General features: G+C 52.4%; 1 non-coding gene and 4 pseudogenes across 1 annotated transcript; all 5 read left to right on the top strand.

Annotated features, from left to right (window-relative positions):
* The first annotated feature begins 1,501 nt into the window (after positions 1-1,501).
* LOC144676140 (U2 spliceosomal RNA) lies at positions 1,502-1,686 on the top strand. Its single transcript, XR_013575254.1, has one exon. It is a non-coding gene; the product is annotated as a U2 spliceosomal RNA (small nuclear RNA).
* Positions 1,687-9,212: 7,526 nt separating this feature from the next.
* Positions 9,213-9,393, top strand: LOC144676150 (U2 spliceosomal RNA; annotated as a pseudogene).
* A 3,350-nt stretch (positions 9,394-12,743) lies between these two features.
* On the top strand, positions 12,744-12,922 carry LOC144676149 (U2 spliceosomal RNA; annotated as a pseudogene).
* Positions 12,923-16,268: 3,346 nt separating this feature from the next.
* LOC144676148 (U2 spliceosomal RNA) lies at positions 16,269-16,446 on the top strand (annotated as a pseudogene).
* A 3,353-nt stretch (positions 16,447-19,799) lies between these two features.
* LOC144676147 (U2 spliceosomal RNA) lies at positions 19,800-19,977 on the top strand (annotated as a pseudogene).
* Positions 19,978-20,611: the final 634 nt, after the last annotated feature.

Below are 20,611 nucleotides of genomic sequence, written 5' to 3'. Positions count from 1 at the left end.
GTGCGCAGACTGATGCACGTCTGCGACCAGTTCGAACTGGCCTCGGGAGCCAAGGTAAATCGTGGGAAGAGCGAGGCCACGTTCTTTGGGAACTGGGCTGACCGATCCTTTGTCCCCTTCACTGTCAGGGCTGACGGCCTGAAGGTGCTGGGGATATGGTTCGGAGGGACCGGGGCATGCGTTAGAAACTGGAAGGAGCGAGTGGCTATGGTGAAAAGGAAACTGGGCATGTGGGAGCGACGCTCCCTCTCCATTGCGGGTAAGAACCTGGTCATCAGGTGTGAGGTACTCTCGCTGTTGCTGTACGTGGCGCAGGTCTGGCCCATTCCACACTCCTGCGCGATGGCGATCACTCGAGCCATCTTCCGCTTTATCTGGAGGTCGAAAATGGATCGTGTCTGCAGGGACGCGATGTACAAGCCTCTAGATAAAGGGGGAAAAAACGTGCCCAACATCGCCCTCATACTGATGGCCACCTTTGTGTGTGGCTGCATCAAGCGGTGCGTAGACCCTCAGTACGCAAACACCAAGTGTCACTACGTGCTGAGGTTCTACCTGTCCCCGGTGTTGCGAAGGATGGGTCTGGCCACGCTGCCGCGGAACGCTCCAAGTAGTTGGACCGTGCCGTACCACCTGTCCCTGGTGGAAAAATTTATGCAGAAAAACACCTTTGACCACAAGTCCATCAGGCAGTGGTCAGCACGTAACGTCCTAGAGGCCCTGAGGGATAAGGAGAGGGTGGACCCTGTGGGATGGTTCCCCGAGCAGACTGTCAAAGTCATTTGGCAGAATGCCTCATCGCCAGAACTTTCCAACAAGCACCAAGACGTAGCTTGGCTGGTGGTGAGAAAGGCCCTCCCCGTCAGATCCTTCCTACACGCCAGGAGTCTCACCCCCTCTGCACGATGCCCTCGAGGTGGCTGTGGTGGGGAAGAGACCGTTGTTCACCTCCTTGTGGATTGTGCCTTTGCAAAGAAAGTCTGGAGAGAGATGCAGTGGTTGCTGTCGAGGTTCATCCCGAGCAGTTCTGTGACACAGGACTCTGTGCTCTACGGGCTGTTCCCAGGGACACACACCGAGACAAACATCAACTGCAGCTGGAGGATCATCAACTCGGTGAAAGAGGCGCTTTGGTCTGCCCGAAACTTGTTGGTCTTCCAGCACAAAGAGTTGTCCCCGACCGATTGTTGCGGACTGGCACAATCCAAAGTCCAGGACTACGTGCTGAGGGACGCACTAAAGCTTGGGGCAGCTGCCGCAAAGGCGCAATGGGGAAGGGTCGCTGTCTAAGACCTTTCTACCACAGCGCACCGAGAGACTGGGAACTGTTTAGAGCCCCTCGGGCTGTACAGATCAAAATGAAAGGCTGTAAATGACTGTAATATTGTTTGTACTGATGCACCTGGTGATACATTTTGTAAAAGTTTAACCTGGATTGTACCCTTGTAATGTTGTTTTTGAAATGGTTTTGAATGTGATTGAAGATTTTTATGAATAAAGTATATTTTTACAAAAAAAAAAAAAAAAAAAAAATCTGTTCTTATCAGTTTAATATCTGATACGTCCCTTATCTGGGGACCATATATTAAATTGATTTTTGGAGCAGGGAGATGGAATAGGGGCTTGCTCCGTCCACTCCACGCATCGACCCGGTATTGCAGTATCTCTGGGAACGGTGCACCCTCCCCTTTCCAGGGGATTTTCAATGCTAAAAATAGTTTTCTTACAAACATCTGCTTTCTTTACTTCTCAACATGTACATGTTCCAAAATCCAACTTTCTTTGGAAAAACTCAGCAAGTCTGGCAGCATCGGCGGAGAAGAAATCAGTCAACGTTTCGAGCCCTCATGGCCCTTCAGCAGAACTGAAGCATAGTTTCAACAAGGGAGAAATATAAATTGGTTTAAGGTGGGTGGGGGGGAAGAGACACATTGAGGGTGTGGTGTGAGCAGATAATCAAAAGATGTCAGAGACAAAAGGGTCAAAGAGGTGTTGAAGGTGGTGGTCTTTGTCTGAGAAAAGTGCTAATTAAGAATGCAAGACAGGATATTCAAAGTACAGCTCTAGTGGGGGTGGGGTGGAAAGACTAAAGGTCTTTAGTCTTTCCACCCCACCCCCACTAGAGCTGTACTTTGAATATCCTGTCTTGCATTCTTAATTAGCACTTTTCTCAGACAAAGACCACCACCTTCAACACCTCTTTGACCCTTTTGTCTCTGACATCTTTTGATTATCTGCTCACACTACACCCTCAATGTGTCTCTTCCCCCCCCACCCACCTTAAACCAATTTATATTTCTCCCTTGTTGAAACTATGCTTCAGTTCTGCTGAAGGGCCATGAGGGCTCGAAACGTTGACTGGTTTCTTCTCCGCCGATGCTGCCAGACTTGCTGAGTTTTTCCAGGTAATTCTGTTTTTATTTTGTTTTGGATTTCCAGCATCCGCAGTAGCTTTTAGCTTTTTGTTTTTATCCAACTTTCTTTCTTTCTCTCTCTCTCTCTCTCTCTCTCTCTCTCACTCACTCACCCGCAGCAGCTACACACAAAAAACACGCACGCTCACCCAACACTCACAGACAGCACTCTCATCTCACAAACACTCTACCTCACTTATACAAAAACAGCTTTCACTTGCAAATACACCTCTCAAACACTCTCTCAGCTGCACCTTTCGCCTCACAACATTTTAAACCAGCTCTCTGCTGCCGCTGCCGCTGCTGCTGCTGACACAGCAACAATCAAAACTCACACCTCAAAGCTCACACACTTTACACAGCTACTCCGAAACCTCTACATCCACATTCACACAATCCTTACATTGCACAAGGAGCCCATTCCGCCCGTCGTGCCTGCACCAGCTCTCCCGGTGAACATTTCACCTCGTGCCTTTCTCCTGCCTTCTCCACGTAACCCGGCACATGCTTTCTTTTCAAATAATCATCTCATTCCCTCTTCAATTGAACCTGCCTCCGCCGCGCTATCAGGTGGTGCATTCCAGACCCTGACCGCTCGCTGCTCCTATCGCTTTTGCTTCTTTTGCCAGTTACTTTAAACCTGTGCCCTCTCCTTCTCGATCCTTGCCCCGGTGCAAACAGTTTCTCCCTATCTACTCTCTCCAGACCCCTCATGATTTTCAATACCTCTATCAAGTCTCCTCTCAGACTTCTTTTCCCCAAGGAATACAGTCCCAACTTCTCCAATCTTACTTCATAACTCAACTTCCTCGCCCCTGGAACCAAACTCGTAAACCTCTTCTGCACTCTCTCCAATGCCTCCACTACCTTCCTAAAATGCAAGTCAAAATGCAATCCCTCAGAGTCGGCATGGCTTTACGAAGAGTAAATCGTGTTTGACTAATTTGCTAGAGTTCTTTGAAGATGTGACAAGCAAAGTGGATAACGGGGATCCTGTAGATGTAGTATGTCTGGACTTCCAGAAGGCATTTGATAAGGTGCCGCACAAAAGATTAATACACAAGATAAGATCACACGCAGCTAAGGGTAATATATTAGCTTGGATAGAGGATTGGCTAACCAACAGAAAGCAGAGAGTCAAGATAAATGGGTCTTGTGTGGATGCCAAGCTGTAACTAGTGGGGTGCCACAGGGTTCGGTCCTCGGGCCCCAACTATTTACTTGGATTCAGGAGTAGAAGGTACTATAGCTAAATTTGCAGATGACACCAAAATAGGTGGGAAAGTAAGTTGCAATGAAGAAATAAGAAATTTACAAATGGATATGGACAGGTTAGGTGAACGGGCCAAAATTTGGCAGATGGAGTTTAACTAAGTTAAATAAGTTTAATAAGTGTGCGGTTATCCATTTTGGTCAGAAGAATAAAAAGGCGACTTATTATTCAAATGGAGAGAAACTTCAGAAATGCTTCAGCACAGAGGGATCTGGGTGTCCTCGCGCACGAATCGCTGAAAGCTAGTATGCAGGTACAGCAGGTAACAAGGAAGGCAAATGGAATCGCTTCTCGGCCTTTTGGCTAAGATCAAGTGTTGCAGGGGCGACACCATGGTCCTACCAAGGCAAGGTCGGGATGGAAGGGCTATAACCAATCGCAATCGAAATCCATACCGTGGGTTACCTATCACCGTCCGAGTCACGGTGAACCACAGCGACGAAGGAGGATCACCTATGGATCGGGGCTTCTTCACCAGGAGGATCCTGTTGAAGGCGTGCGGCTTCCAAGCTACGGAGATCTTCACCCTGCACGACTCCCGCAAAGGTGGTTATTTCGACGTGACGTTCAAGCAAGTGGCAGACTGCGTCCGGCTCCTGAGGGTGTTCGAGGAGAAGAGAGACCTGCCGGAGATGAAGATCCTGACGGCGGAGCCGCACTTTTCTCTGCCGTTGCAACGGGAACGTGAGGTGATGGTGCATGTGTACAACCCCTTCGTCCCTGTCGCCGACGTGGTCACCTTCCTCACCAGGTACTTCGATAAGGTGGGGAGCGGCACCGAGATTCGAGACGACTTGGGGATCTGGACAGGCAAACGCCTGTTTAAGGTCACGCTAAAGACCGATGGTAAGGGAGCCATTTTCCACCCTCCTTCCAGTTTCGCTATCGGGGGAAACCGTGGCTACCTGGTCTACGCTGGGCAACCCAAGCATTGTCGCTCATGCGGCAAGGCTGGTCATGTGGCGGCCAACTGCAGCGCCTCCCTCTGCAAGATCTGCAAACAGGAAGGGCACCAGACAAAAGACTGCAAACAGGCCAAGTGCTGCAACCTGTGTGGCGAGGCAAGTCACCTCTACAGGACCTGCCCCAAACGCTGCCGTACTTACGCACAGGCAGCCAAAGCCGACCACGGGGAAGCAGAAGAAATGTTTCGTGTCACTCCAACCACCAAGGCCCCCAGGGAGCTCAACGGGACAAAGGAGGACACAGAGAGAGACAAGGTGGAGAAAGAGATTGAGGCAACAGAGAGCCAATCAACAGCACTACCCCCTGAACCTTCCAGTCCTCAGGACAGCGAATCAATGGAGGAGGAGGCAGCAGTGGAAAAGCAGCAGGGGGAGTGGCGGACGGTGAAGAACAAGAAAAGTAAGAGGGAGCGAAGAAGAAGCAAAGGCGTTTCCCAGAGAAGCGGCAAGAGGCGTCTCCCATCCGACACGGATGACAAGGGCAGCAGCTCTTCGGATGATGAAGTGCCAGAGCGGCACCGACAGAAGAGGCGGCAAAGCTCCAGGGCGTTGGAGGACGAGACACCCGAGCTCCAGAAAATTGGAGACAACAAGGAGACCAGCGCACCCCAACTTTGCCTGCAACCTGAGGAGGCCAGTGCACCACAGCCCCTGGAATCTGGGAGCAGTGAGGCAATCATCGCACCCCAGCTCCAGGAAGCCGGGAACAGCAACACCCCAGAGGGGGTGAGTTTTGGAGAAGCTTCTCCAGCAAAGGTCATCTCAAAATCCGCTCGCTACGTGAACCTCCAGATGCCACTGGAGCAGAACACGGCCAAGGAGATCTACCTCAGCCCATCCAAAGTGAAGGAATTTGAGCTCACTACGGGTATGAAGGAGCAGACTAAAGGTCTGGGACTCTCAGAGACAGTGGGTTTGGTAGGAGAATAAATGCTTTAATATGGGTTTAAAGATTGTATCCATAAATGTGCGTAGCATTAAATCTACTACGCGATGTGTTGCGACCTTGGACTACCTAGCCAAGGTCAAAGCTGACCTGTTGTTTCTGCAGGAGTGTGCGATACCGCACCTCAGCTCCTACAGGCAATGGTCACGATGGTGGTCCCACGGGCCATCGATCTGGTCGGGCGGAAACGACTCTCGTTCCTCCGGCCTGGGTATTCTGCTGCGGGGAGGCAACTTCACCGTCTCCGAGGTCAAGGAGGTGGTGGGCGGGCGACTCCTGGTAGCAGACGTAATGTACAAGAACGCTCCACTCCGGTTAATTAACGTGTACGGCCCGGCACAAGGGGCTGAGCGGCTGGAGGTTTTTCAGCAGCTCCCACTGCTGCTGGCGACCTCCAGGCCGGTCATTCTGGGCGGGGACTTCAACTGCATCATCGATGCGGCTGGACGATCCGGCAGGGCCGGAAGCAGATTGGACGCTACGTCCAGATCCCTGATGGAAACAGTTAAGGATGCCAAGCTGCACGACGTCTTCAGCAACCCTGCAGACGGAGCGCAGCGTAGATACACCTGGTCGCGGCCAGACGGGTCCATTCGTTCCAGGATAGACTTCCTGTTTGTGTCCCGTGCATTCACAGTCAGATCCACCGAGGTCAAGCCGGTGTTCTTCTCTGACCACTGCCTCCTACTGGCGGACTGCCACTTGGAGGAAGACCTGAGGGTGGGCAGGGGGGCATGGAAGCTAAATGTGCAACTGCTGACCCCAGAGAACATTGAGGAGCTCAAGAGGGATTACAAAGGTTGGAGAACCGTGAAACCCCTCTTTGAGTCCCTGACACACTGGTGGGAAGTGATCAAGGGAAGCATCAAGAGGTTTTTCATCCTCAAAGGCACCCAGAAAGCTAGAAAGGAACAGAGGGAAATGTCCCGACTCCAGGAAAAGATGCAGAATCTGCTCCGGCTGCAGTCGATGGGGGTCGATGTCAAGGAGGAGCTCCAAGAGGTGAAGGGCCAGCAAGCCTCGCACTTTGCCTCGGAGGCCTCCAAGATCATCTTCCGTTCCAGAGTCCGCTCCGTGGAGCAGGATGAGACGTGCTCACGTTTCTTCTTCCAAAAGGTACACAGAGAGCGCTCTGTGATCAGCAGCCTGAAGGAAGAAGACGGCTCAGTAAAGTCATCACGGTCCGACATTCTGAGGATCAGCAAATCCTTTTATGCCGGACTGTATGACGTGAAGCCCACGGACAGCACGGCCTCCCAGTCCTTCCTGTCCTCTATCACGGAGGTCCTAGACCACAGTACGCGGGAGAGCCTAGACAAACCGCTAACTCCTGACGAACTGACTAAGGCCCTCGAGTCCTTCGAGAAGAGTAAAACCCCCGGAAGCGACGGCCTGCCGGCGGAGTTGTATTCGGCTCTGTGGGACTTGATCGGCCCAGACCTGCTAGAAGTGTACGAGAGTATGCTCCTGGCCGGCAGCATGTCAGAATCCATGAGGAAAGGCATCATCACCCTCATCTACAAGCAGAAGGGGGAAAGGGAGGAAATTAGAAATTGGCGACCCATTTCACTGTTGAATATGGACTATAAGATTCTGTCCAAGGTCATCGCCAACCGGGTCAAATCCGCTCTGGAATTGGTGATTCACCCTGACCAGACCTGCTCTGTGCCAGGCAGGAAGATCTCTGACAGCCTGGCGCTGCTCAGGGATACGATTGCCTATGTACAGGACAGGGGTGTGGATACCTGCCTCATCAGCTTGGATCAGGAGAAGGCCTTTGACAGAATATCGCACACCTACATGGGGGATGTGCTCTCCAAAATGGGCTTTGGGGAGGGAATTCGAAATTGGATCCAACTGCTCTACACTAACATCAGTAGCGCAGTCTCAATCAATGGATGGGAAACGGATAGCTTTCCGATTAAATCTGGAGTCAGGCAGGGCTGTCCTCTCTCGCCTGTCCTTTTCGTGTGTTGCATAGAACCCTTTGCCGAGTCCATCAGGAAGGATCCGGGCATAAGAGGAGTGACGATCCCAGGCAGTGGAGGCACTCAGGTAAAAGCCTCCCTGTACATGGACGACGTCGCCGTCTTCTGCTCGGATCCGCTGTCGGTGCGCAGACTGATGCACGTCTGCGACCAGTTCGAACTGGCCTCGGGAGCCAAGGTAAATCGTGGGAAGAGCGAGGCCATGTTCTTTGGGAACTGGGCTGACCGATCCTTTGTCCCCTTCACTGTCAGGGCTGACGGCCTGAAGGTGCTGGGGATATGGTTCGGAGGGACCGGGGCATGCGTTAGAAACTGGAAGGAGCGAGTGGCTATGGTGAAGAGGAAACTGGGCATGTGGGATCGACGCTCCCTCTCCATTGCGGGTAAGAACCTGGTCATCAGGTGTGAGGTACTCTCGCTGTTGCTGTACGTGGCGCAGGTCTGGCCCATTCCAGACTCCTGCGCGACGGCGATCACTCGAGCCATCTTCCGCTTTATCTGGAGGTCGAAAATGGATCGGGTCCGCAGGGACGCGATGTACAAGCCTCTAGATAAAGGGGGAAAAAACGTGCCCAACATCGCCCTCATACTGATGGCCACCTTTGTGTGCGGCTGCATCAAGCGGTGCGTAGACCCTCAGTACGCAAACACCAAGTGTCACTACGTGCTGAGGTTCTACCTGTCCCCGGTGTTGCGAAGGATGGGTCTGGCCACGCTGCCGCGGAACGCTCCAAGTAGTTGGACCGTGCCGTACCACCTGTCCCTGGTGGAAAAATTTATGCAGAAAAACACCTTTGACCACAAGTCCATCAGGCAGTGGTCAGCACGTAACGTCCTAGAGGCCCTGAGGGAAAAGGAGAGGGTGGACCCTGTGGGATGGTTCCCCGAGCAGACTGTCAAAGTCATTTGGCAGAATGCCTCATCGCCAGAACTTTCCAACAAGCACCAAGACGTAGCTTGGCTGGTGGTGAGAAAGGCCCTCCCCGTCAGATCCTTCCTACACGCCAGGAAGCTCACCCCCTCTGCACGTTGCCCTCGAGGTGGCTGTGGTGGGGAAGAGACCGTTGTCCACCTCCTTGTGGATTGTGCCTTTGCAAAGAAAGTCTGGAGAGAGATGCAGTGGTTGCTGTCGAGGTTCATCCCGAGCAGTTCTGTGACACAGGACTCTGTGCTCTACGGGCTGTTCCCAGGGACACACACCGAGACAAACATCGACTGCAGCTGGAGGATCATCAACTCGGTGAAAGAGGCGCTTTGGTCTGCCCGAAACTTGTTGGTCTTCCAGCACAAAGAGTTGTCCCCGACCGATTGTTGTGGACTGGCACAATCCAAAGTCCAGGACTACGTGCTGAGGGACGCACTAAAGCTTGGGGCAGCTGCCGCAAAGGCGCAATGGGGAAGGGTCGCTGTCTAAGACCTTTCTACCACAGCGCACCGAGAGACTGGGAACTGTTTAGAGCCCCTCGGGCTGTACAGATCAAAATGAAAGGCTGTAAATGACTGTAATATTGTTTGTACTGATGCACCTGGTGATACATTTTGTAAAAGTGTAACCTGGATTGTACCCTTGTAATGTTGTTTTTGAAATGGTTTTGAATGTGATTGAAGATATTTTATGAATAAAGTATATTTTTACAAAAAAAAAAAAAAAAAATCTGTTCTTATCAGTTTAATATCTGATACGTCCCTTATCTGGGGACCATATATTAAATTGATTTTTGGAGCAGGGAGATGGAATAGGGGCTTGCTCCGTCCACTCCACGCATCGACCCGGTATTGCAGTATCTCTGGGAACGGTGCACCCTCCCCTTTCCAGGGGATTTTCAATGCTAAAAATAGTTTTCTTACAAACATCTGCTTTCTCTACTTCTCAACATGTACATGTTCCAAAATCCAACTTTCTTTCTTTCTCTCTCTCTCTCTCTCTCTCTCTCACTCACTCACTCACCCGCAGCAGCTACACACAAAAAACACGCACTCTCACCCAACACTCGCCGGCAGGGCCGGCAGCAGATTGGACGCTACGTCCAGATCCCTGATGGAAACAGTTAAGGATGCCAAGCTGCACGACGTCTTCAGCAACCCTGCAGACGGAGCGCAGCGTAGATACACCTGGTCGCGGCCAGACGGGTCCATTCGTTCCAGGATAGACTTCCTGTTTGTGTCCCGTGCATTCACAGTCAGATCCACCGAGGTCAAGCCGGTGTTCTTCTCTGACCACTGCCTCCTACTGGCGGACTGCCACTTGGAGGAAGACCTGAGGGTGGGCAGGGGGGCATGGAAGCTAAATGTGCAACTGCTGACCCCAGAGAACATTGAGGAGCTCAAGAGGGATTACAAAGGTTGGAGAACCGTGAAACCCCTCTTTGAGTCCCTGACACACTGGTGGGAAGTGATCAAGGGAAGCATCAAGAGGTTCTTCATCCTCAAAGGCACCCAGAAAGCTAGAAAGGAACAGAGGGAAATGTCCCGACTCCAGGAAAAGATGCAGAATCTGCTCCGGCTGCAGTCGATGGGGGTCGATGTCAAGGAGGAGCTCCAAGAGGTGAAGGGCCAGCAAGCCTCGCACTTTGCCTCGGAGGCCTCCAAGATCATCTTCCGTTCCAGAGTCCGCTCCGTGGAGCAGGATGAGACGTGCTCACGTTTCTTCTTCCAAAAGGTACACAGAGAGCGCTCTGTGATCAGCAGCCTGAAGGAAGAAGACGGCTCAGTAAAGTCATCACGGTCCGACATTCTGAGGATCAGCAAATCCTTTTATGCCGGACTGTATGACGTGAAGCCCACGGACAGCACGGCCTCCCAGTCCTTCCTGTCCTCTATCACGGAGGTCTTAGACCACAGTACGCGGGAGAGCCTGGACAAACCGCTAACTCCTGAGGAACTGACTAAGGCCCTCGAGTCCTTCGAGAAGAGTAAAACCCCCGGAAGCGACGGCTTGCCGGCGGAGTTGTATTCGGCTCTGTGGGACTTGATCGGCCCAGACCTGCTACGAGTGTACGAGAGTATGCTCCTGGCCGGTAGTATGTCAGAATCCATGAGGAAAGGCATCATCACCCTCATCTACAAGCACAAGGGGGAAAGGGAGGAAATTAGAAATTGGCGACCCATTTCACTGTTGAATGTGGACTATAAGATTCTGTCCAAGGTCATCGCCAATCGGGTCAAATCCGCTCTGGAATTGGTGATTCACCCTGACCAGACCTGCTCTGTGCCAGGCAGGAAGATCTCTGACAGCCTGGCGCTGCTCAGGGATACGATTGCCTATGTACAGGACAGGGGTGTGGATACCTGCCTCATCAGCTTGGATCAGGAGAAGGCCTTTGACAGAATATCGCACACCTACATGGGGGATGTGCTCTCCAAAATGGGCTTTGGGGAGGGAATTCGAAATTGGATCCAACTGCTCTACACTAACATCAGTAGCGCAGTGTCAATCATTGGGTGGGAAACAGATAGCTTCCCGATCAAATCTGGAGTCAGGCAGGGCTGTCCTCTCTCGCCTGTCCTTTTCGTGTGTTGCATAGAACCCTTTGCCGAGTCCATCAGGAAGGATCCGGGCATAAGAGGAGTGACGATCCCAGGCAGTGGAGGCACTCAGGTAAAAGCCTCCCTGTACATGGACGACGTCGCCGTCTTCTGCTCGGATCCGCTGTCGGTGCGCAGACTGATGCACATCTGCGACCAGTTCGAACTGGCCTCGGGAGCCAAGGTAAATCGTGGGAAGAGCGAGGCCATGTTCTTTGGGAACTGGGCTGACCGATCCTTTGTCCCCTTCACTGTCAGGGCTGACGGCCTGAGGGTGCTGGGGATATGGTTCGGAGGGACCGGGGCATGCGTTAGAAACTGGAAGGAGCGAGTGGCTATGGTGAAGAGGAAACTGGGCATGTGGGATCGACGCTCCCTCTCCGTTGCGGGTAAGAACCTGGTCATCAGGTGTGAGGTACTCTCGCTGTTGCTGTACGTGGCGCAGGTCTGGCCCATTCCAGACTCCTGCGCGACGGCGATAACTCGAGCCATCTTCCGCTTTATCTGGAGGTCGAAAATGGATCGTGTCCGCAGGGACGCGATGTACAAGCCTCTAGATAAAGGGGGAAAAAACGTGCCCAACATCGCCCTCATACTGATGGCCACCTTTGTGTGCGGCTGCATCAAGCGGTGCGTAGACCCTCAGTACGCAAACACCAAGTGTCACTACGTGCTGAGGTTCTACCTGTCCCCGGTGTTGCGAAGGATGGGTCTGGCCACGCTGCCGCGGAACGCTCCAAGTAGTTGGACCGCGCCGTACCACCTGTCCCTGGTGGAAAAATTGATGCAGAAAAACACCTTTGACCACAAGTCCATCAGGCAGTGGTCAGCACGTAACGTCCTAGAGGCCCTGAGGGATAAGGAGAGGGTGGACCCTGTGGGATGGTTCCCCGAGCAGACTGTCAAAGTCATTTGGCAGAATGCCTCATCGCCAGAACTTTCCAACAAGCACCAAGACGTAGCTTGGCTGGTGGTGAGAAAGGCTCTCCCCGTCAGATCCTTCCTACACGCCAGGAAGCTCACCCCCTCTGCACGTTGCCCTCGAGGTGGCTGTGGTGGGGAAGAGACCGTTGTCCACCTCCTTGTGGATTGTGCCTTTGCAAAGAAAGTCTGGAGAGAGATGCAGTGGTTGCTGTCGAGGTTCATCCCGAGCAGTTCTGTGAGACAGGACTCTGTGCTCTACGGGCTGTTCCCAGGGACACACACCGAGACAAACATCGACTGCAGCTGGAGGATCATCAACTCGGTGAAAGAGGCGCTTTGGTCTGCCCGAAACTTCTTGGTCTTCCAGCACAAAGAGTTGTCCCCGACCGATTGTTGCGGACTGGCACAATCCAAAGTCCAGGACTACGTGCTGAGGGACGCACTAAAGCTTGGGGCAGCTGCCGCAAAGGCGCAATGGGGAAGGGTCGCTGTCTAAGACCTTTCTACCACAGCGCACCGAGAGACTGGGAACTGTTTAGAGCCCCTCGGGCTGTACAGATCAAAATGAAAGGCTGTAAATGACTGTAATATTGTTTGTACTGATGCACCTGGTGATACATTTTGTAAAAGTTTAACCTGGATTGTACCCTTGTAATGTTGTTTTTGAAATGGTTTTGAATGTGATTGAAGATATTTTATGAATAAAGTATATTTTTACAAAAAAAAAAAAAAAATCTGTTCTTATCAGTTTAATATCTGATACGTCCCTTATCTGGGGACCATATATTAAATTGATTTTTGGAGCAGGGAGATGGAATAGGGGCTTGCTCCGTCCACTCCACGCATCGACCCGGTATTGCAGTATCTCTGGGAACGGTGCACCCTCCCCTTTCCAGGGGATTTTCAATGCTAAAAATAGTTTTCTTACAAACATCTGCTTTCTTTACTTCTCAACATGTACATGTTCCAAAATCCAACTTTCTTTCTTTCTCTCTCTCTCTCTCTCTCTCTCTCACTCACTCACCCGCAGCAGCTACACACAAAAAACACGCACTCTCACCCAACACTCGCCGGCAGGGCCGGCAGCAGATTGGACGCTACGTCCAGATCCCTGACGGAAACAGTTAAGGATGCCAAGCTGCACGACGTCTTCAGCAACCCTGCAGACGGAGCGCAGCGTAGATACACCTGGTCGCGGCCAGACGGGTCCATTCGTTCCAGGATAGACTTCCTGTTTGTGTCCCGTGCATTCACAGTCAGATCCACCGAGGTCAAGCCGGTGTTCTTCTCTGACCACTGCCTCCTACTGGCGGACTGCCACTTGGAGGAAGACCTGAGGGTGGGCAGGGGGGCATGGAAGCTAAATGTGCAACTGCTGACCCCAGAGAACATTGAGGAGCTCAAGAGGGATTACAAAGGTTGGAGAACCGTGAAACCCCTCTTTGAGTCCCTGACACACTGGTGGGAAGCGATCAAGGGAAGCATCAAGAGGTTTTTCATCCTCAAAGGCACCCAGAAAGCTAGAAAGGAACAGAGGGAAATGTCCCGACTCCAGAAAAAGATGCAGAATCTGCTGCGGCTGCAGTCGATGGGGGTCGATGTCAAGGAGGAGCTCCAAGAGGTGAAGGGCCAGCAAGCCTCGCACTTTGCCTCGGAGGCCTCCAAGATCATCTTCCGTTCCAGAGTCCGCTCCGTGGAGCAGGATGAGACGTGCTCACGTTTCTTCTTCCAAAAGGTACACAGAGAGCGCTCTGTGATCAGCAGCCTGAAGGAAGAAGACGGCTCAGTAAAGTCATCACGGTCCGACATTCTGAGGATCAGCAAATCCTTTTATGCCGGACTGTATGACGTGAAGCCCACGGACAGCACGGCCTCCCAGTCCTTCCTGTCCTCTATCACGGAGGTCTTAGACCACAGTACGCGGGAGAGCCTGGACAAACCGCTAACTCCTGACGAACTGACTAAGGCCCTCGAGTCCTTCGAGAAGAGTAAAACCTCCGGAAGCGACGGCTTGCCGGCGGAGTTGTATTGGGCTCTGTGGGACTTGATCGGGCCAGACCTGCTAGGAGTGTACGAGAGTATGCTCCTGGCCGGTAGTATGTCAGAATCCATGAGGAAAGGCATCATCACCCTCATCTACAAGCACAAGGGGGAAAGGGAGGAAATTAGAAATTGGCGACCCATTTCACTGTTGAATGCGGACTATAAGATTCTGTCCAAGGTCATCGCCAACCGGGTCAAATCCGCTCTGGAATTGGTGATTCACCCTGACCAGACCTGCTCTGTGCCAGGCAGGAAGATCTCTGACAGCCTGGCGCTGCTCAGGGATACGATTGCCTATGTACAGGACAGGGGTGTGGATACCTGCCTCATCAGCTTGGATCAGGAGAAGGCCTTTGACAGAATATCGCACACCTACATGGGGGATGTGCTCTCCAAAATGGGCTTTGGGGAGGGAATTCGAAATTGGATCCAACTGCTCTACACTAACATCAGTAGCGCAGTGTCAATCATTGGGTGGGAAACAGATAGCTTTCCGATTAAATCTGGAGTCAGGCAGGGCTGTCCTCTCTCGCCTGTCCTTTTCGTGTGTTGCATAGAACCCTTTGCCGAGTCCATCAGGAAGGATCCGGGCATAAGAGGAGTGACGATCCCAGGCAGTGGAGGCACTCAGGTAAAAGCCTCCCTGTACATGGACGACGTCGCCGTCTTCTGCTCGGATCCGCTGTCGGTGCGCAGACTGATGCACATCTGCGACCAGTTCGAACTGGCCTCGGGAGCCCAGGTAAATCGTGGGAAGAGCGAGGCCATGTTCTTTGGGAACTGGGCTGACCGATCCTTTGTCCCCTTCACTGTCAGGGCTGACGGCCTGCGGGTGCTGGGGATATGGTTCGGAGGGACCGGGGCATGCGTTAGAAACTGGAAGGAGCGAGTGGCTATGGTGAAGAGGAAACTGGGCATGTGGGAGCGACGCTCCCTCTCCATTGCGGGTAAGAACCTGGTCATCAGGTGTGAGGTACTCTCGCTGTTGCTGTACGTGGCGCAGGTCTGGCCCATTCCAGACTCCTGCGCGACGGCGATCACTCGAGCCATCTTCCGCTTTATCTGGAGGTCGAAAATGGATCGTGTCCGCAGGGACGCGATGTATAAGCCTCTAGATAAAGGGGGAAAAAACGTGCCCAACATCGCCCTCATCCTGATGGCCACCTTTGTGTGCGGCTGCATCAAGCGGTGCGTAGACCCTCAGTACGCAAACACCAAGTGTCACTACGTGCTGAGGTTCTACCTGTCCCCGGTGTTGCGAAGGATGGGTCTGGCCACGCTGCCGCGGAACGCTCCAAGTAGTTGGACCGTGCCGTACCACCTGTCCCTGGTGGAAAAATTGATGCAGAAAAACACCTTTGACCACAAGTCCATCAGGCAGTGGTCAGCACGTAACGTCCTAGAGGCCCTGAGGGATAAGGAGAGGGTGGACCCTGTGGGATGGTTCCCCGAGCAGACTGTCAAAGTCATTTGGCAGAATGCCTCATCGCCAGAACTTTCCAACAAGCACCAAGACGTAGCTTGGCTGGTGGTGAGAAAGGCCCTCCCCGTCAGATCCTTCCTACACGCCAGGAAGCTCACCCCCTGTGCACCTTGCCCTCGAGGTGGCTGTGGTGGGGAAGAGACCGTTGTTCACCTCCTTGTGGATTGTGCCTTTGCAAAGAAAGTCTGGAGAGAGATGCAGTGGTTGCTGTCGAGGTTCATCCCGAGCAGCTCTGTGAGACAGGACTCTGTGCTCTACGGGCTGTTCCCAGGTACACACACCGAGACAAACATCAACTGCAGCTGGAGGATCATCAACTCAGTGAAAGAGGCGCTTTGGTCTGCCCGAAACTTGTTGGTCTTCCAGCACAAAGAGTTGTCCCCGACCGATTGTTGCGGACTGGCACAATCCAAAGTCCAGGACTACGTGCTGAGGGACGCACTAAAGCTTGGGGCAGCTGCCGCAAAGGCGCAATGGGGAAGGGTCGCTGTCTAAGACCTTTCTACCACAGCGCACCGAGAGACTGGGAACTGTTTAGAGCCCCTCGGGCTGTACAGATCAAAATGAAAGGCTGTAAATGAGTGTAATATTGTTTGTACTGATGCACCTGGTGATACATTTTGTAAAAGTTTAACCTGGATTGTACCCTTGTAATGTTGTTTTTGAAATGGTTTTGAATGTGATTGAAGATATTTTATGAATAAAGTATATTTTTACAAAAAAAAAAAAAAATCTGTTCTTATCAGTTTAATATCTGATACGTCCCTTATCTGGGGACCATATATTAAATTGATTTTTGGAGCAGGGAGATGGAATAGGGGCTTGCTCCGTCCACTCCACGCATCGACCCGGTATTGCAGTATCTCTGGGAACGGTGCACCCTCCCCTTTCCAGGGGATTTTCAATGCTAAAAATAGTTTTCTTACAAACATCTGCTTTCTTTACTTCTCAACATGTACATGTTCCAAAATCCAACTTTCTTTCTTTCTCTCTCTCTCTCTCTCTCTCTCTCTCACTCACTCACTCACCCGCAGCAGCTACACACAAAAAACACGCACTCTCACCCAACACTCGCTGGCAGGGCCGGCAGCAGATTGGACGCTACGTCCAGATCCCTGATGGAAACAGTTAAGGATGCCAAGCTGCACGACGTCTTCAGCAACCCTGCAGACGGAGCGCAGCGTAGATACACCTGGTCGCGGCCAGACGGGTCCATTCGTTCCAGGATAGACTTCCTGTTTGTGTCCCGTGCATTCACAGTCAGATCCACCGAGGTCAAGCCGGTGTTCTTCTCTGACCACTGCCTCCTACTGGCGGACTGCCACTTGGAGAAGGACCTGAGGGTGGGCAGGGGGGCATGGAAGCTAAATGTGCAACTGCTGACCCCAGAGAACATTGAGGAGCTCAAGAGGGATTACAAAGGTTGGAGAACCGTGAAACCCCTCTTTGAGTCCCTGACACACTGGTGGGAAGCGATCAAGGGAAACATCAAGAGGTTTTTCATCCTCAAAGGCACCCAGAAAGCTAGAAAGGAACAGAGGGAAATGTCCCGACTCCAGAAAAAGATGCAGAATCTGCTGCGGCTGCAGTCGATGGGGGTCGATGTCAAGGAGGAGCTCCAAGAGGTGAAGGGCCAGCAAGCCTCGCACTTTGCCTCGGAGGCCTCCAAGATCATCTTCCGTTCCAGAGTCCGCTCCATGGAGCAGGATGAGACGTGCTCACGTTTCTTCTTCCAAAAGGTACACAGAGAGCGCTCTGTGATCAGCAGCCTGAAGGAAGAAGACGGCTCAGTAAAGTCATCACGGTCCGACATTCTGAGGATCAGCAAATCCTTTTATGCCGGATTGTATGACGTGAAGCCCACGGACAGCACGGCCTCCCAGTCCTTCCTGTCCTCTATCACGGAGGTCTTAGACCACAGTACGCGGGAGAGCCTGGACAAACCGCTAACTCCTGAAGAACTGACTAAGGCCCTCGAGTCCTTGGAGAAGAGTAAAACCCCCGGAAGCGATGGCTTGCCGACGGAGTTGTATTCGGCTCTGTGGGACTTGATCGGCCCAGACCTGCTAGGAGTGTACGAGAGTATGCTCCTGGCCGGTAGTATGTCAGAATCCATGAGGAAAGGCATCATCACCCTCATCTACAAGCACAAGGGGGAAAGGGAGGAAATTAGAAATTGGCGACCCATTTCACTGTTGAATGTGGACTATAAGATTCTGTCCAAGATCATCGCCAACCGGGTCAAATCCGCTCTGGAATTGGTGATTCACCCTGACCAGACCTGCTCTGTGCCAGGCAGGAAGATCTCTGACAGCCTGGCGCTGCTCAGGGATATGATTGCCTATGTACAGGACAGGGGGGTGGATACCTGCCTCATCAGCTTGGATCAGGAGAAGGCCTTTGACAGAATATCGCACACCTACATGGGGGATGTGCGCTCCAAAATGGGGTTTGGGGAGGGAATTCGAAATTGGATCCAACTGCTCTACACTAACATCAGTAGCGCAGTCTCAATCAATGGGTGGGAAACGGATAGCTTTCCGATTAAATCTGGAGTCAGGCAGGGCTGTCCTCTCTCGCCTGTCCTTTTCGTGTGTTGCATAGAACCCTTTGCCGAGTCCATCAGGAAGGATCCGGGCATAAGAGGAGTGACGATCCCAGGCAGTGGAGGCACTCAGGTAAAAGCCTCCCTGTACATGGACGACGTCGCCGTCTTCTGCTCGGATCCGCTGTCGGTGCGCAGACTGATGCACATCTGCGACCAGTTCGAACTGGCCTCGGGAGCCAAGGTAAATCGTGGGAAGAGCGAGGCCATGTTCTTTGGGAACTGGGCTGACCGATCCTTTGTCCCCTTCACTGTCAGGGCTGACGGCCTGAAGGTGCTGGGGATATGGTTCGGAGGGACCGGGGCATGCGTTAGAAACTGGAAGGAGCGAGTGGCTATGGTGAAGAGGAAACTGGGCATGTGGGAGCGACGCTCCCTCTCCATTGCGGGTAAGAACCTGGTCATCAGGTGTGAGGTACTCTCGCTGTTGCTGTACGTGGCGCAGGTCTGGCCCATTCCAGACTCCTGCGCGACGGCGATCACTCGAGCCATCTTCCGCTTTATCTGGAGGTCGAAAATGGATCGTGTCCGCAGGGACGCGATCTACAAGCCTCTAGATAAAGGGGGAAAAAACGTGCCCAACATCGCCCTCATACTGATGGCCACCTTTGTGTGCGGCTGCATCAAGCGGTGCGTAGACCCTCAGTACGCAAACACCAAGCGTCACTACGTGCTGAGGTTCTACCTGTCCCCGGTGTTGCGAAGGATGGGTCTGGCCACGCTGCCGCGGAACGCTCCAAGTAGTTGGACCGTGCCGTACCACCTGTCCCTGGTGGAAAAATTGATGCAGAAAAACACCTTTGACCACAAGTCCATCAGGCAGTGGTCAGCACGTAACGTCCTAGAGGCCCTGAGGGATAAGGAGAGGGTGGACCCTGTGGGATGGTTCCCCGAGCAGACTGTCAAAGTCATTTGGCAGAATGCCTCATCGCCAGAACTTTCCAACAAGCACCAAGACGTAGCTTGGCTGGTGGTGAGAAAGGCCCTCCCCGTCAGATCCTTCCTACACGCCAGGAAGCTCACCCCCTCTGCACGTTGCCCTCGAGGTGGCTGTGGTGGGGAAGAGACCGTTGTCCACCTCCTTGTGGATTGTGCCTTTGCAAAGAAAGTCTGGAGAGAGATGCAGTGGTTGCTGTCGAGGTTCATCCCGAGCAGTTCTGTGACACAGGACTCTGTGCTCTACGGGCTGTTCCCAGGGACACACACCGAGACAAACATCAACTGCAGCTGGAGGATCATCAACTCGGTGAAAGAGGCGCTTTGGTCTGCCCGAAACTTGTTGGTCTTCCAGCACAAAGAGTTGTCCCCGACCGATTGTTGCGGACTGGCACAATCCAAAGTCCAGGACTACGTGCTGAGGGACGCACTAAAGCTTGGGGCAGCTGCCGCAAAGGCGCAATGGGGAAGGGTCGCTGTCTAAGACCTTTCTACCACAGCGCACCGAGAGACTGGGAACTGTTTAGAGCCCCTCGGGCTGTACAGATCAAAATGAAAGGCTGTAAATGATTGTAATATTGTTTGTACTAATGCACCTGGTGATACATTTTGTAAAAGTTTAACCCTGGATTGTACCCTTGTAAGGTTGTTTTTGAAATGGTGTGGAATGTGATTGAAGATATTTTATGAATAAAGTATATTTTTACAAAATAAAAAAAAAATCTGTTCTTATCAGTTTAATATCTGATACGTCCCTTATCTGGGGACCATATATTAAATTGATTTTTGGAGCAGGGAGATGGAATAGGGGCTTGCTCCGTCCACTCCACGCATCGACCCGGTATTGCAGTATCTCTGGGAACGGTGCACCCTCCCCTTTCCAGGGGATTTTCAATGCTAAAAATAGTTTTCTTACAAACATCTGCTTTCTTTACTTCTCAACATGTACATGTTCCAAAATCCAACTTTCTTTCTTTCTCTCTCTCTCTCTCTCTCTCTCACTCACTCACTCACCCGCAGCAGCTACACACAAAAAACACGCACTCTCACCCAACACTCGCCGGCAGGGCCGGCAGCAGATTGGACGCTACGTCCAGATCCCTGATGGAAACAGTTAAGGATGCCAAGCTGCACGACGTCTTCAGCAACCCTGCAGACCGAGCGCAGCGTAGATACACCTGGTCGCGGCCAGACGGGTCCATTCGTTCCAGGATAGACTTCCTGTTTGTGTCCCGTGCATTCACAGTCAGATCCACCGAGGTCAAGCCGGTGTTCTTCTCTGACCACTGCCTCCTACTGGCGGACTGCCACTTGGAGAAGGACCTGAGGGTGGGCAGGGGGGCATGGAAGCTAAATGTGCAACTGCTGACCCCAGAGAACATTGAGGAGCTCAAGAGGGATTACAAAGGTTGGAGAACCGTGAAACCCCTCTTTGAGTCCCTGACACACTGGTGGGAAGCGATCAAGGGAAACATCAAGAGGTTTTTCATCCTCAAAGGCACCCAGAAA

The sequence above is a fragment of the Cetorhinus maximus genome, unplaced genomic scaffold (assembly GCF_964194155.1).
Source record: "Cetorhinus maximus unplaced genomic scaffold, sCetMax3.hap1.1 HAP1_SCAFFOLD_1388, whole genome shotgun sequence".
NCBI lineage: Eukaryota > Metazoa > Chordata > Chondrichthyes > Lamniformes > Cetorhinidae > Cetorhinus > Cetorhinus maximus.
Note: the sequence above shows the minus strand (reverse complement) of the source record. Positions and strands in the feature narration are given on the sequence as shown.